General features: G+C 41.9%; 1 protein-coding gene and 1 long non-coding RNA gene across 3 annotated transcripts in view; one reads left to right on the forward strand and one right to left on the reverse strand.

Moving 5' to 3' along the window:
• The window catches only part of LOC308655607 (uncharacterized protein), an 801,622-nt gene that overhangs the window by 279,854 nt on the left and 504,429 nt on the right, over positions 1 to 17,339 (forward strand). The gene's annotated exons all lie outside the window — the stretch shown is intronic.
• On the reverse strand, positions 538 to 17,311 carry LOC308655946. Of its 2 annotated transcripts, none has more exons than XR_014023557.1 (3): positions 17,083 to 17,311; positions 16,037 to 16,150; positions 538 to 8,141 (listed from the first exon to the last, which is right to left on the reverse strand). It is a non-coding gene; the product is annotated as an uncharacterized lncRNA (long non-coding RNA). The 2 variants fall into 2 exon arrangements; XR_014023558.1 differs by lacking the exon at positions 538 to 8,141 and adding an exon at positions 10,441 to 11,188.

Raw genomic sequence — 17,339 nt, forward strand, 5'->3', positions numbered from 1 at the left:
CCTGAAAGAGGAGGTCACTGAAGGTCCAGTGAGAGCTTTCTGTGCAGCCTCCCCTGCAGAGGCCCAGGCTGCTCACACCAACCCTGGAAGGAGTCCTTTAGACTGAGAAGCTACAGAGCTCTGGAAACCTGGGGTCCTCAGGCAGATATGATCATCACCAGATGGGAAGGCTAAGAAGCCATTTCTGAGGATGCAGTTGATATTGCCCAGGGTTGTTCCCAGAGTGTGCAATGAAACAGATTCAGGTGAGAAGCAACTTTATGCTAAAGGAGCACTGCAGGAGGGGCGAGAACCATGGTGAGCTCTGCAAGCACCCACAGCTCCTGCAGAAAAGGGCTGCTTTCCTAGGGAGGGATAAACAGGATTAGGAAGAAGCTGGAGGGGAGGGCAGCGAGGAGGGGGGCAGGTCAGATCCCAGGTCAGTGAGTGTTTTCCCAGAAGTCAGCCTGTTCTCAGGAGGGGTTAGGAAGGAGGCTGTATGTTGTTTCCTGCTGCCAGTGGGTCAGAGTTCAGGGTCCTGGAGGAAGGAGGGAAATTTGAGTCAAGTTTGATTAACAAGTATTTGTTCTGATCACTGAAGAGAAATGTGCTCAACTCATGTGTGCTCATAGGGGAAAAATAGGGGTGGTGTTTTTCAGTATCAGGGTTAAAAAGAAAGTGTCCTCTGAGTCATAATGGGAAAGGGGTCTCTCTGCAAGAACTGCTCTAGCAGAATGAAGAAAAGGGGGGTTCTTCATACATAGATCTTTCACAGGAGTCCCTTTGGTACTTTCTTTTTCTTACATATCTTTTCATTTTACTAATCCTAAGTTGTGTCCTTTATAGTAAATTGATTCTAAGTGATGTGCTTTGCTAAAATCAAATCATTGAAGTTGAGGAGGGGGTGATGGGAGTCCCAGTTTGTAGTTCTTGGCTCTCAGTAGTGTAGCTGGCCCTCCTGCCCTGCAGCTGGCGTCTACACTGGGGCAGTGTTGTGGAGCTGACCCTGAACTAGGGTTTGTGCTGACCGGTGGTGTCAGAATTGAACTTTTGAATGACCAGTGGGTTTGGAGAATGGATTGGTGTTCAGCAGCCTCGTACTTTAGGTGTCAGAAAGGATTTCAGGGAAGAGGCCTCACAGGCCAAGACCCTGGTGTGCCTGCTGGTGGGTGGTTGGGTGACAGTGAGAACTGATTTCGTGCAGAGGGAACATTTCACTCTGGGGAGAGGAGAGCACAGTGACCTTCCAGAACCAAATGTCCCCGATGCTCATTCCCTAGGAGGAGCTGGACTGCATCCACTGTGAGAGTCGTCCCCAAGCTTGGAAATGTGTTTAGCCACCGAGCGGGGTTCCTGGTGAACTGTGGGAGACAGGCAGCTTCCCTGAACTGGTTCTTGTTATTTCCTGTATTATATCTTGCTGCCATACAATTCCATTGTTTGTCCCCAAATATGCTAGAATTTTGTTCCTTTATTGGAGTGTAAGATTTTTATTTTTCTTGGTTGAAAATCTGAATGGATCAAGTTATGTATTATGAAGAAGTAGAGAATATTTTTGAAATATGCATATTTTTAGTGCTAAGTTTCAGTAATAGGAATCTCAGGGCTGGGGAGGTAGTTCAGTGGCAGGTCAGTTGCCTGCCATAGGTGAGGATGTAGATTCCATCCTCAGCCTCACAAATAAATAAAAAAGAAAGAAAACATTAGAACTAATGGTGAGAGGAGTGAGAAGTACAATCTAAATGCCAAGGACCTGGACTTTCCATCCACATAGAGAATAATTACTCTCATACCCAAGACAGTTCTGCTTGTCTCCCTTAGCTCAGCGACCCGATGCACTGGAAGAGGTCAATATTACTATTCATCTTAATAACTTATCTGCCTGTAATAAAGCAGAACTTGTGTTGGGTTTGTTTGTAGCGTTCTCAGAAAATTGATGTTTCTATTGACATGTGACTCATTCAGTAAAGTGCTTTATGCATGAATTCTTTTTCTGTGTTTCTTGCTCAACTCCTGCTATCTGAGGCTGTGGTTCACCAAGTTCACGCAACCATTCTCCTGCTTATGAGACTTGAGATCTTCCATATTTATCTTCTGATGCCATCGATAGTTTCATTCTTGTTTTGATCATGATTGTTAATGCTCTATGAATTTTGTGCATGTAGGGAAATCATTGTCTGGTTGTAGATTATGGATGAATTGAAATAAATGCCTGAACTCTGTGCGGTGAATTCTGACTTCATACACGGATTTTTCCTCACAGCTTTCCTATTTTTTTCTGTGTAATTACGTATTGCTTTTTACTGATTACTGTTTGCATTGAGAGTTCATCAGATGCAGTTTTATGTTCTGTGAGATAGCTTCCATTTTCTCATGTTTAATTCATTCCATTTTTGCCCTTTATTTTTTTGAAGTGTCTTTTGCACATGAATTCATTTTCATTTGTAAAGACCACAGATATTTTCCTCAGTACTGCAGCCATATTTTCACTGTATTCTAGTTAGAGGTAGTGTTCTTCATTTTAATAGAGTCAAATTTCCCAGTCTCCTCCTTTGTCCTTTATTATTTTTTTAAAAAAATATATATTAGGGGCTGGGGATGTGGCTCAAGCAGTAATGCACTCTCCTGGCATGTGCAGGGCGCTGGGTTCGATCCTCAGCACCACATAAAAATAAAATAAAGATGTTGTTTCCACCAAAAACTGAAAAATAAAAAATACATATATTATATATATTTTTTAAAATATATATATAATGTGTATATTAGTTATTGATGGACTATTATTTATTTATTTATATGTGGTGCTGAGAATCAAACTCAGTGCCTCACACATGCTAGACACACGTTTTACCCCTGAGCCACAACCCCAGCCCTGTGTTTTATTTTCTAAAACAGGGAAACCATTAGGAAAGAGGTCACATTGGGCTCCCAGAGGTAAATCCTTAGCTATTCCCTGCTGGCCACTGGAGACTGAGCCCTCCTGGGGTCACATTTCAGTAGTCAGATTCTGGCGCCCACCTTGGGAATGTGTTCACCCTTCTGCACATGGGTTTTCATTGTGAACTTGGGTGAAGCAGGCACCTTACCCGAGCTGGTTCAAGTCTTTACTGTTCTTTCTTTTTAAATCAATTTATTGTCACATAATTAGTTTTTCATGCACTTAATAATTGTATTTCCTCATTGTCTTTTTATTTTCTTGGCTGAAAATTAGTTGACCGAGAGTTAGAGAGAGAAGAGGCCTTGGCCATGCAGCTCGGGCCTCTTTGCAAGTGATGAATGCCAGTCTCCCCACTTTCCAGTCTGTCCTGACCTGGCACCCCACCTTCTCTGAGCTCAGGGTTGGCTGCCTTGGACACTGATCATGAAATTCCTTACCACACCTATGACTCTGTGATCATGCAGAAGATGCAGGAAGGGCCTCCTGAGAGCAGGAAGACAACAGGACCTCCTTGGGAAGGGCTTAACTGCCTAAGTAGAAATGTGCCCCTGGTGGGACTGGTCGCCTTGCAGGAAGGAAACCCTGCCTGAAAATGACTGGCCAAAACTATGTCCTTCTGGCCTAATTTATCCAGGAGTCTGATACGTCTCCTGTCACTCAGAGTCCCAGGGTGTGCCTACTTGGGCTGGGGTGAGAGAGGGGCCTTGTGGTACCCTGGGCAGTCAGCAGGCTGGGAGGGGGTGGACTTCCAGTCAGAAGCCATCATCTCTTACCTTGTACAGCTCAGAATCCATCTCCAGGTCTGTGTCTTCTCTGCTGTGTGAGGCCCAAGTGGCTCTGGCTCAGGTCTGTCTCCCTGTGACCTGCAGCTGCTATGAGGTCCACAGGAAGGATGTCAGGACTCCCCAGAAGGCAGGAATGGTGAGTGTGTGGGGCCAGGACTGCTCAGGGAGGTGGGCCCATTAGAACTGGTGGGAACCATCTGTGGCTGGACTCTGGCCTCCCACCGTCAGCTCCAGAGTCGGCCAACCCAGACCTGAGCCATGGTGTGGGCTGGTGCAGATGCGTTTCCAGTGCACTGCCTGGTCTGCAGCCACTTTGGCAGAAGCCTCTCTGCGTAGCTGGACCCCAGCCCTAGGCCCTCAGTGTGCAGTGAAGGCAGAGGGCCTCACACCTGCCTCAGGTGTGGGCTCCTGTGTGGAAGGTTATTGGTCAAGGGGTCCATGTCCTTCTTTTTTTCCCAGGAGTCACTAACGTATTCCACCCTGTCTTCCACAAGACATGGTCTCAAATTCAGTTTCCTTTCCCCAGCCTGTCCCGTCCTATGGGTGGCAGTAAACTACTAAATTTGTACCTATTGTTGGGGCTAGGAATGTGGCCCAGTGGTAGAGCGCCCGCCTAGCATGCATGAGGCACTGGGTTCAATCCTCAGCACCACATAAAAAATATTAAAGGTACTGTGTAAAGGTATTTAAAAAACAAACAAACAAACACACTTGTACCTCTCTCCCACATTTCCAGATACCCCCTCTAGTTTTCAGCATTATCAGCTCTTTGTTTCCCTCATTACATTATAGTGGGCACAGTAATAAATTATCATTTTTTCGCTGGGTAATGGATGATACTTTTTTAAAGATTTGTTTCTGTTTGTGAACATTTGCCAAGAGGGGAAAATAGAGAACATCACTGGAACTCCACTGTTAAAACCCTTTGGGTCCATCTTTCCTTGCCTTTCCCAGGCATAGATGCCTTATTGTCTTTGGGTAGCAGTTTCCTCTAGACTCTTCACAAGGTTCTGTGTTCTCAGCCACTGTTCTATCCTTTCCTAGGGCTGCCCAGGTGCAACAGTGACCTAAGTCCTGTAGGGGGCAGAGAATTTGAGGCCCTGGGTCAGCTCCTCCTAGAGGACAGCCTGAGGTGTGGGGTACAGCCTCTCAGGAGAGCATCAGAAGGGGCTGAGGAATCTTCTGGAACATGCCTCATCTGGACAGCTACCTTCTATGGATATCATCTCCCCAAACCCTCTTTCTATTCTTGAAGACAGGTGGACAGTGAGCCTGTGGATGCTGGTGCTGAGGGGTCAAGTCAGCAGTGATTCCTGCCCTTGCATTCTCTCACAGTTGTGAAGGAGGAAAACTCTCCCAGAGCATAAGGACCACCCACCCCAGTGCAGTGCTGTGCAAACCTGAAGGCCTCATAGACTGGAGTCATGGTCCAGGTCTCCTGGGAGGGTGATCAAGGAGTGTTTCAGTGAGCAGGACCAGGTGGGAGGACCTTCCCTGCCCCTTGAGCCTGACACATCTATGCTCCCTCAACACAAGCTCTTGCTATGTTCATCACTTTGAAATGCTCTGCTTACTACATTGAGGCTCAGGTTTTTCTTAGCTATGGAGTGTATTTATTTATAGCTGAATAAGGTGAAATATTCCTTTTCTATTTTATGATTTTATCATTGGACATATTTTAGAATTTTAGGAAATCTCAGGGGAAAAAATGCTACTAATAGGCTATGTTGTCATTTTCATTTCTTTTGTGCTGTTGAATAACAAAACCAGAGTATTGCTTAAGCTTATATTTTCTCAAATTGTACTGCTTTTGTTTTTTGCTTTATGTTCTTTATTTTCTTTCTGTCTTTATTAATACATTATAGTTATAGATAATATTAGAGTTTGTTTTAATTGTATATCTGTTTGCTATCAGGGATTGAACTCAGAGCACTTTACCACTGAGCCACATGCACAGCCCTTTTAATTTTAAATTTAATTTTTATTTCTTTTTTTAGTTGTAGTAGGACACAATACCTTTATTTTATTTGTTTATTTATTTACTTTTATGTGGTGGTGAGGATTGAACCCAGAGCCTTGCAGGTGCTAGTACTTTAACACTGGGCCAAACCTTAGCCCTGCACCTTTTATTTTTTAAATATTTTATTTTTAAAATATTTATTTTCTAAGTTGTTTAGGAACTTGCTATATTACTGAGGCTTTTCTCAAACTGGCATCCTCCTACCTCAGTCTCCCATGTTGGTACAATTAAAGGAGTGCACCACCGTGCCTGGCTAATATGAGGGTTTATTTTTAACATAACATGCAACCATGGGATGTAATTGTCTCCACTTCAGTCCCCACCAACTCTCCTTTCTCCTATTCTTTTTCTGTTTTGTTTCCTCTACTAGGCTTCCTTTTATTTATTTATACTTTAAAAAATTAAAATAAATGCTTTATAGATACACATAATGATGGAATCCACTATTGTATATTCCATGCATGCACATAGCATAATTTATGCAATTTCATTCTGTTGCATCTCTCGACTAAACACTCAGGGTCACTCCAGGTGAACTGAATTGCACAAAATAAACAGAGACAGAGAAATACCTTTTTCGTTGGGTCCTGTGAAGACTCCTCTGCCTTTAGGGGTCCATGGAAAGAGAGAGAGAGAGAGAGAGAGAGAGAGAGAGAGAGAGAGAGAACATGCTAAACCCTTTTACTGGAGAAAAGACATTCAAATGAAGCAAAGGGTCAGGTTTCAGGCAGTTGAGTCTAGCTTCATGATGTCTGCTGTCAGCAGATTGCCTGCTTACTGCATTGAGGCCCAGGTTTTTCTTAGATATGGAATGTATTTATTTTATAGCTGAACAAGGTGAAATATTCCCTTTTTAAAAACACCTTTTCTAGCACCTGCAAGGCCCTGACTGACATCTGGGGAGGTCCTGCCCATCTCATGAGCTGTGTGGTGATCATGGCAGAGCAAGCGAAAGACAAATGTTGTTTCAGTTCCTCAGTAACCATCACCCCCAACAAAAAAAAAAAAAAAAGAAAGAAAAAAGAAAAATTAAAGCAACTCCAAAATTAAAACCAAGTTAAAATAAACAAAACCTACTTTGCATTATTCACATGTGATCACACATAGTAAATTACTATGACTTTGAAATGCAGTATAATGATAGGACATTCTTATTGTTGGGTACTCTATTTCTATCACATATTTGAAATGGTAGATAATTACCAGATTTTGGAAGCTGCAAAAAATAAAATAAATTAAAATAAAGAAAACTGCTAATGTCATCCAAGAATAAAAATCAAAATTGGGCAATGTCAGCACTAGACCACTTGAAGTTACTTTTAAGAATCAAAATAGATACAAACATCCTTATAAAACAGGATTAGTTGAATCTAGAAGTTTATGAAAGAATAATACAAAGTGTTCACATATAGTGCATCCCTGAAATGAAAATAAAGTTTAAAAAAGTATCTATATATCTATCTTATGTGAAAGAAGTGTTTGCTAATTGTCCAAGTAAAAATACAGTGATCTAAACAGGTATCTACACATCAGTCTTTATTACTTTTCACAAACGCACCCATCCTTAGAATGCATGAAAAGGCTTCATGTGAAAAGAAAGAGGGTAATAAAGGATGCATTTCAAGTCTACGGTATAAATTAATTTATAGATGTGGTCCACTGATGTGTATATGTGTTCAGAAAATAGAAGTTATCTTCCCTGAAATCTTCCAGATATTTTCAGAGAATATTTGTTAAACTTGAGACTAGAACTACTGTTACAGAAAAGAAGAGGCCACGGTCATGGGCATGAGGAGTGGAAGCCCTTCCCAGAGCCAATGGAAAGATAATGGCATCATTAGAGGAGGTAGCTGAGATGGCTGTGTGGCTGTGCCCTGTGCTTCACGCTGCCACAGGGAAGCATCAGGACACCAAAGAAGTGCTTTTAGCAGAGACTGAGGCAGGCTCAGGAAATTAATAGGGAAGGAAGGGAGCTCTGGACAGCACAGAGTTCACAAGGCAACCTTCAGACAAGGATAATGCAGTTTGCAATTTCACTAACTCCTGTCCACCAGGCACTGAGAAAGCCCCAGTTGTGTCCCACAGCTCCAGAAATGTAAGAGTTAGTGGCCCAAGCCCACCACCTGTGCTCACCTGTCCAGATCTAGCCAAACACCCCATGGGCCACACCACTAGGGTAGGAAAATCCCATCTTCACTCATTTCTATTTCTTGGAAGATGAGAAAACACCTGGCAAAGTCCCACCACTCCAGAACTATGACTTCCAATGGTCCAGATTCCCACCAGTACCTGAAATCATCTTGCAGAATCTGGGAAGGTCTCCATATCCTCAAGCCTGTGGTGTTGAGGCAAAGTATGGACTTCACTTACACCAGCCCACTGGGACTGAACAGGCTGTGGAAGCCATTTTGCACAGCTCCTGGAATAAGAAATCCAATAGCATCAATACCCAGCACCACATTTGATCACCTGGTAGAAACTACGGAAGATCTTCCCAGCCAATGCCCTTGGGACTGCAGCTGTTGTTGAAAAGAGCCTTGACATCACTCAAGCTTGACTCAGTCATGTAGCCCTAGGATTGTAACTACCAACACTATAAGACGGGCTCTGACCAGAGTTGGCCTCACATGATCTAGAGACATTTTGAGCCCTGTTTGCATGTTCAGGGTTGCAAATATTAAAACCACAGTCCTCTTTGCTACCTGTATGAGATCCATGGGATTAGGAAGGAACTCCCATACACATTTCACCACCTCCAGGAGCATGAATACCAGTGTCAAAGTTCCAAACAAGATCTGCACAATCATCAGAAGCCCAGCAACGTTCTCCACAGCACAGAGATTTTAGAACTGAGATGCTGGTGCCAAAAGCTCTACTACCACTTATGCTCTTATCTTCAGATGTTGTCAAGATGGTGGCAGCTGTCACAAAAATCTTCAGTGCCATCAGGGATTGGCATGCTTACATTCACTGAAATGTTGGGTAACTACCTTCAGGTTCTGTAGTCTGAACATTGAAGCACTCATACAAGGTTTACATAAATAAAAATGAGATCATGGAGACTGTTTTCTTTACCTCCCTATATCCAAATCTAAAACACCTGTACAACTAACATCCTACAGTCCATCTACCTAAAAAATCCTTTCTACAAAATCAGCTCCACAAAATCACACCAGAGGTGCAGACATCAAATCCAGACACAAGAATCAAGGATGGAAACATGTCACCTTCAATGTGAAAAATAATTCCCCAGGAATATATCTTCATTGAATGACAGCTATGAAGGATCTAAAAATTTAAAATGGTGGTAAGGAACATCAGTAAGATGTAAGCAAACATAGATGAATGATAAGAAGGAATACAGAAAAAAAATTCTGGCTATGATTGAGAAATTCCTCAAAGAGGTAGAAATCATAAAAAAGAACCAATCAGGGGCCGGGGTTGCGGTTTTTAGAGGAGGAATTATTTTGCAAGTGTGAGGCACTAGATTTGATTCTCAGCACCACACAGAAAGCATATAAATAAATGAATAAAATAAAAGTCTATCAATATGTAAAAATAATAATGAAAAAGAATCAATCAGAAATCTTGCCTGTTAGGTTTATTCTTTTGGACAGGGGGTACTGGCTATGGAACTTAGGGGCACTCGACCACTGAGCCACATCCGTAGCCCAATTTTGTATTTTATTTAGAGATAGGGTCTCACTTAGAGGCTTAGTGCCTCGATAACTTGCTGAGGCTGGCTTTGAATTTGCGATCCTCCTGCCTCAGCCTCCCTAGCCGCTGGGATTACAGACATGTGCCACCATACATGGCACAATCAGAAATCATGGATCTACAACTACAAACAATGAAAAAAGTAGAGAGTTTGAACAATAGATTTAATGAGTAGAAGAAAGAACTTCTGACCTTAAGGAGAGTCTTTTCAATTAACCCAGTCATTTACTAAAAACCAAGCCAGATTATCTCATGAAAACAAATGTGATTTAGAGAACAAAAGTAATATAATACATTATCATAATGGCATAGAGTATATAACTTAACTTGACAGTGACTAACTTTAGACAAATCTAACGTTCCTCCAGGATAAAATCTTTAGCACTCCAGAAACACAGGAGAGCTTCTTAAACATGGTAAAAAGCATCTAGAGAAAATTTACAGATTAAAGGTAAAATCTGAGTGTTTTATATCCCAGGGAATGATAAGACAAAAAAGAGTGTCTGAGTTTGCTATTTATATTCATTATTTAACTGGAGGTTTGGATATTTAACAACAAAGAGAAATTATATTGAAAACATATGTAATAATTTCTAAGGAATTCACAGACAAATGAGCATACAATACAAGACTCAATTAGCTCATCAAAGCTGCGGATGACAAGACAAATAAACACAAAAATAGAAGATTTTTACACTGGAAAATGAAAACAAGAAGCAATTCTATTATATTGTAATATAATAGTATAAATTGTATAAAAATATACTTAGAAATGAATTTTACAACAGAAGGTTAAGACCTGTCCACCAGAAAGTGAAGACAGAAAGTTGAAAGTAATCAAAGAAGATCTAAATAAATGGAAAGGTAGCTAATATTAACGCACAACAAAAACCAATACTGTTATGGTCACAGTTTATTTATTACATCCAATAGAATACAATGAATATGACAGTGTATCATTCCGCAACTTAGATCAAAAGTCTTGGGTGCTTTTGGTCTCCATGAGCACAAAGACTGTGTTGCTGATGGAGGAGGAGATACCATGGGGAAGAGAACCAAGGTGCCCCAGCCAACAGCCAGTTCTCCCCAGAAGCAGAGCTGCCTGGTCAACACAGGCCTGAGTGGGCCCCACTGTGCCCAGATTGCTGACCAGCCCAGTCATGAGCTGGTAAGTTCTGGAGTGGTTTGTTCTGCATTCAGGGGTACCTGACACATAGACCCAGTGCAGATGCAAGGCCAGGATTCAACAACTTGTTGACTACGAGATACCTGGCCAAGAGGAAGCCCAAAGGCACTGATTTTATCTTCCCCTTGTTTAAGGTTGTATTTCTTATTAGATGGTGTATTTCTTATTACATCTATACATGCGATTGATAGTCACAGAGCACTCCACACATGCAAGCAGGAAACATACAACCACAGCCTGAAGATTAGAGCCAAGATCAAAATAGAAAGTGTTCCTTTAATCTCCTCCCTGCACATTTAACCAGTGGAGGTCAACTGTAGACACAGCTGAAGACTTAGGGTCCCCCTTTCCTTTTTTGCTCTGTGATCTCTGGGAGGGGCTGGGCCATCACTAACCAGCAGGTGGGAAGCTGTGGTCAACCCGTGGAGATTTTTTTGCCTGCAGCTCCAGTTCTCTTCTGGGGGCTGTGCTTCTGTGTTCCTTGGAGAGCAGGAGAGTTACTGGCAGGGAAGGGATATTTCCTCATTGTAGCACAAAAGTGGGTGCATGTTGCAGGTCCTTTTCTGCAACAGATATCAGGGGGTCACAAACCTCAGAAGTGCACCTGTGATGTGGCAGCCACAAAGAGTAAGTTGGGCTCCTGAACACATGGACTGTGGCTGGTCTGCACTGAGCTACTGAGAGATTAGAAAAATTTTGAAGAAGTAGTGTATTGGCACCCCCTTCTCTAGAGAAGGTTGTAACTAAGCTTCCCCAGAAATCTTCACCATAATTGATTTCAGGACTATCAGCAAAAGAGTCTCTACAAAAGTTCAATGTAGTTATGTTGCTCCTTGCAACAAAGGTACATGGGAGACAGGCAGGACCAGCCTGCTGTCTCCGAGGGGCTGAGCAAGAGGGTAAGTGTTGCGGCCCAGTCCCCACCCAAGACTGGGAACAAACCACATTGAGCCAGGAGTTGAGCCAACTGTGAAGATGCAGCAATCTCAACTTTATTGTGTTAGGGACAAGGTTATATAGAAATAGAAGGAGGGAGTAAGAAGAGACAGTAGCGAGAACCAATAAGGAGCAGTTATGTCACTATTACTAAGGGCCTAGGCAGATTTCAGGTTAAACCATTAGGCGGGGCTAAGGTCAAAAGCCAATCCAGCCAATCTAGCCAGGTCACGTATATGGAAATGCTCTGGAAGAACCCATGAGGCCACCTCAGTCAACACCCAATAATGGCTGCGGTCCCAAAGGAGATAAAAGGTTCCAACATAGTTAAACTTCCTATACTTCTATTGCTCTATTTTATTTGGCCACTGGCCTGGAAGAGATCAGGTACCGAATGCCCCCTTACTAGTTTTTACAAACATCCAGTATAGTAGTTTGTAGAAGTGTGTTTGCAAATACAAAGTGTGATTTAAAAAAAAAAAAAATCCTTTAACAAGGTCTCTGGCCTTGAGCTGAGCTTCACAGAGATGACTACATTCCTCTGGCAGGCAAAGGAAAGAAAGGAGAGAAGAAGCTCTCCTGTTCTCAGGTGTTATCCTTGAGGGGTTAACTTGCCCAGAACAGTGAAAGAAACAGCTGCTTTTATGTGAACTTATGCAGACTGGGAACTTCTGAGCTCTTCCCCTTACATGCTGGGTATAAAGTTCTGAAACTACCTGAACTTGGGGTTCAGGGGGATTGATTGATTACAGTGAAAGCTTGCCCTATGAACCTGGCTATAGCTAAATAAAAATCTGCTTCCTGTACCTATTTGCTGTCTTGCCTGGTTTGTCCCCTGCAACAGTAGTGTTAGGTCCCTAAACATTAGTAATTCCATTTTTGTTCTGGGACTCTATCTTCACCCAGAACCAAAACTACCAAGAAAAGGAAACTTAAGATACCCTATTCCCATAACCTCTCCCACAAGGTCTCTAAATACAAATCTGTTATTGCTCGGCCACCTGAACTCAAGGTCAATTCTAGCTTGCTGCACCCATGGTCCTTTCTAGTTTGCTCTTGCTACTTCTATAAAAAGATATAAAAACCTTATTCAAATAAATGTGGCTGTTGCACCACTCTACTGGGCAGTCTGGCAGGCTTTTCTTGTCAATAAACTTTGCTTTTTGAGCATGAGACTCCATCTTGAGAGATTTCTTTGAGCATTCTGTCCTAACATTTTGGTATATTGGCCGGGAATCAAGGAAGTGTCACCATAAATCCTATTCTCCCTCGGGGGATCTGCTTTGGTGAACCCCCAATCCAAACAGAGTGCTCAAATCTCTCAGGGAATCTCCTCTCGTCTCCTCAGAGCACTCTAGCTACTCATCCAACACTGGGTGGTTAATCCCCAGATGGATTATCCCCTGGTGAGTCTCCTCTTCTCTTGGGTGTGGAGTCTACTTTTTCTCTCTTATGGTGGGAACTCCAGCGCTGCATCTAGACCTTCACATGGACATCCCTCTGGAACAGGGTTCCACTGGTGCCCAGTCTGGGATTCTCAGAAATGAGTGATGAACCTCCCTGGGCTGCTTCCATTAATTCTACTAGCACTCAGAGATGCAAGGATACTTAGCTCTCCTCTTCCTAGTTTTTAGGCTCACCTAAAAGTCCATCAAAATCCACCATCCCTTCCTCCCTTTCAGGGTGTCTGTAACTCATTGTAAGCCTCTCCGTTTGGCTCCAGACCTAAAGGCACCAAACTCATTTTTTTTTTTTTTTTTTTTACTGCAACCAAGCATGGCCTCATTATGGTTTAGACAATGGCTCTAAAGGCCACATAATGGCACTTTCAACCCTGACATTCTTAAGGACTTAGATAACTTCAAACTTATCCTTGTTCTGGCCTTTTCTTTCCTTTGTTTAAACCCTCTGTGCTCTTCCTGTTCACCTGTTCAACTTCTCCTGGTCACTAAGCCCTCTAAGGACCATTCTCAACCCCATGATACTAAGGCTTTCCCAGCTTTTGATCCAGTAAAGGAGTCTCCTCCTTATCTGTCACCCCCACCTAATGCCCATATCTATCCTTAGCACTCTGCACCCCGGCGCCCACCCAATATGGATTTTCCTAGCCCTCCACATACCTGATGTCATGGACAGCTTCCCTCCCAATCTTCCCAGCCCATTCCTGTTTTCTTCCTTAGGAAAATTGCTGGATGGGGGGATTATCAGAGTCCATATCCCTTTCTCCCTCTCTGACCTCTCCCGGACCCAAAACACCTCAGATCCTATACCACATATCCTGACTCTTTCACCAAAAATCCAATATCTGACATAGTCCTATGATCTCACCTGACATGATATTTATCTAATCCTCTCCTCTACTCTCCTCCCCAAGCCTCTCCAAAGATGGGACTACTCAGTCAATTCCCCCAAACAAGCCCTCAGGTTTTCTCTCTGCCAATTTTAAAACACTCTATAACCATACTGATCTCAAATTAAATATGCCAATAGGCTCAGTTCTCAAATTTGGCCACAAAATAAATCGGATAACTTGCACCAATGGCTCAAGTAAGAAACCTTTGATCAAAAATTCTCCAAAGTTTAAAAAAGAATTTACTTATTGCAAAATGACAAGGTTGTGTGAGGTTCCTACTTCCAAACTTTTTTTTCCTTCACTCAATCACCAACTATAGCATGATGTAACAACCTCATTCCTCAAAGGTAATGGGAAATAATGTTTTATAATTTTCTGTATCCAAACCTGGCCTAATTACCAATCGGAAAAAAATAAGGTTTAAAAGCCCTAGGCAGCAATTTCCCTGGCCAAGACCCCTCTGAAGCCAGCACAGGAATGCAAATGGCAGGCTCAATAGGGGGACCTAAGACTAAGGAAAAAAGAATGTCTCTTTAACTTCAAATTTCCACCCTCCCTCTCTCTCCTTTCTCTTTCTCCCTCTTTTTCTCCTCATTCTCTCCTGTTGCTTTATTGAAATAATTCATGGCCATATCATTTTTTTCTAGGAAACTTGTTTTTTAAATTCTTTTTAGCTCATTATTTTTTAATATACATATTTTTGTAGTTATAGATGGATACAATACCTTTATTTTATTTTTTTATCTTTATGTGGTGCTGAGTGAGGACTGAACCCAGGGCCTCATATATTCTAGGCAAGAGTTCTACCACTGAGCTACAACCCCAGCCCCTTGAACTTATTATTATTTTGATTCTATGTGCCTAAGTTAAAATTTATGATCAGACCAATTTTATCCATCAAAAATATTTTTTTTAACACTCTGCTTTATTTAGAGGCCAATTTACAAGAGTTGACTCTTAATCTAATAAATTTTTAAAAACTATAAGGCCTTTGGCTGGGATTGTGGCTCAGTGGTGGAGCACTTGTCTAGCATGTGTGAGGCACTGGGTTCAATTCTAAGCACCACATATAAATAAGTTAATAAATAAAGGTCCATTGACAATTTAACAAATATTAAAAACAAAAACTATAAGGCCTTTGCTTTTTTTGTTCTGTGTACTGGCTTGTCTATATGTATATATGTATCAAAACCAACATATTGAGTGCTCATAAACTAGAATTCAAAAATGGATCAAATACCTTTGATTCATGTGATTCAAAAGTTCAATTTCAATTGGATAAACAAATAAAGGTAATGATGTTATTAAAACCACTAATCCACACTCTTTTCCCAAATGATCAGACAATGAAAAACATCACTTTCTATTAAATGTTTTAAGTATAATGTCCATTGCTTCTTCTAGAATTTTCATCAACAAAAAAGATGACTTAAAATGTTTACTAAATTTAATTTTCATGAGTAACCTAAGTTAAAATAGATAAATCAGATTTAACATAGACGGGATAAACATTATAAATGTGATTTTTATAAATTGTTGTTCAATAGAAAGTATAGGATTGCTTTATTTCTGGTCTTCATTAAGGGCAAGATGATTAAGGGTTAAAATTTTACATTCATGCATGTTCTAAAAAAATACAGAATTATAAAACACTATTATTTTATTTAAACTCCAGAGTCCTCCAATATTCTAACTAGAATTTAGGTCTCTCAAGGTCAATACTCTTGGACTTTTGACTCTGGAAATCACATCAACAATGAGAGGAAAGAGGCATCTAAGACAGCTGCAAGGCTCTCACTCCTCCAGCTGCCCTGTGTCCCTTCACTATCCAAGCTAAGGAAGAAATTTGTATGTAGATTTTTTTTTAAACCTGTCAGCTTTGGTTTTAGTTTCTGTTTTGCTTATCTGCTTTTCATATCTTTTACTAGCCCTTTAGGATGTATGCCATATTACATGGATCTTATTAATAGCCCCTTAAAACTGGCTGAATGGGCCACAATAGGTATGGGCTTGTTTCACTGTCACTATCTGGCCTTTAAATGGTTTTCTGGATAATCATACAATCTTACAATTGAAGTTGGTCTGTCAGAGTTAAAATTAATGAAAGAGATTCTGTACTCACATTTATTTAGTTACATGGTAAGGAGTCTGAACAGTTAGGCAATAAGTTGAAGGTGCCAAAAGGCACGGCCTCTGGTGTGCAAGAACAGCAGGACACCAGAAGAAAGATCTGAAACTAAAAAAGATAAAAGAAAGTTATAGGTATGGAAATATACTTTAGTATGGAAAATCAGAAAATAAAGTAATATTCTTGTGTTAAAGTCCAAAATAGAGGATAAAACTAAGAATGTAGACAAATTATGAATGTTTTAGTAAATTGCAGAAGGAGAATCTCAAAAGTTTGTGTTTCTGATGGGATTGGTTCCCCAACCAGAGTTGACAGCAAGGCAATATTTATTACTTCCTGTAACACAGCTCCTTTCTCCATGGTCAGTTAAACAGCTGATGAGGCCTAGAAAGTGACTGTGATCATCTAGCACCTCTAAGGTCCTCTGCAGGCTGGGAGCCCCTCCAGCCACTGCTCACATGGCTATGGCCGAATCTCTAACTCTCTGCATTTTTCTCTTTTTTTTAAATTTTTTTTTTTATTTTTTAATTGAAGATCCCTTACCGGTCCTGCTTCCATGAATGGTCAAGACCAAGAGAAAAGGGAGGGGAACCACCTGGCACAGGGAGGGATCATCTCCACAATATTCCATTTATACACAGAACTAAACAGACAAGCACAGAGTCACTACTGCCTTTAGAAGTTGGCAGCATGGGATGGGGGAGAAACAGGTGGGAAATAGGGGTATCCTTAAAAAAAATACAGCTTCTCCCAAACTGGGTGCCTGGGGGAAGACTTGGTCTGTTTCAACCCAAGAGGAATAGAAGATCAAAAGCAGTTTGGGAAGGCCAGAACCATCAGGGATGGAGGTAGGAGGAAGGTTCAGGGGGTGGGGGGTGGGGGCTGTTTGACAACTGGGGTGAAGGGAATGCCCTCCCTCTGCTGGGATCCCCCAGCCCCTCCGGTCTGGCAGGAAGGGGGCAGCCTGCAACCCCCTAGGGCAGGTCTGGGGCTGCCAGATGCTCCAGGCAGGGGGCTGGAGGGGGCTCACAAAGGCTTGCCCTCCAGAGAGATGACAGCATTGCCCCCCAGTTTTTCAGCCAGGGTGCAGCGGTTCTTGACCTCCTCATAGCAGTTTGCATGTAACTTGTACTTGATCCCTGTCAGCTTCTTCTTGATGGCGTCCTTGGCCCTGGCATAGATCATTTTGCTCTTAAGGGGTGCAGATTCAGAGGCCCAGAAGATAAATACCAGGTCCTCCTTCTTGCTCTCCTGGGTCTCCTGGCTCATGTCATATTTAAGAAACAGGCAAAAATCA

Source organism: Spermophilus citellus, assembly GCF_964194105.1.
Source record: "Spermophilus citellus genome assembly, chromosome: 1".
NCBI lineage: Eukaryota > Metazoa > Chordata > Mammalia > Rodentia > Sciuridae > Spermophilus > Spermophilus citellus.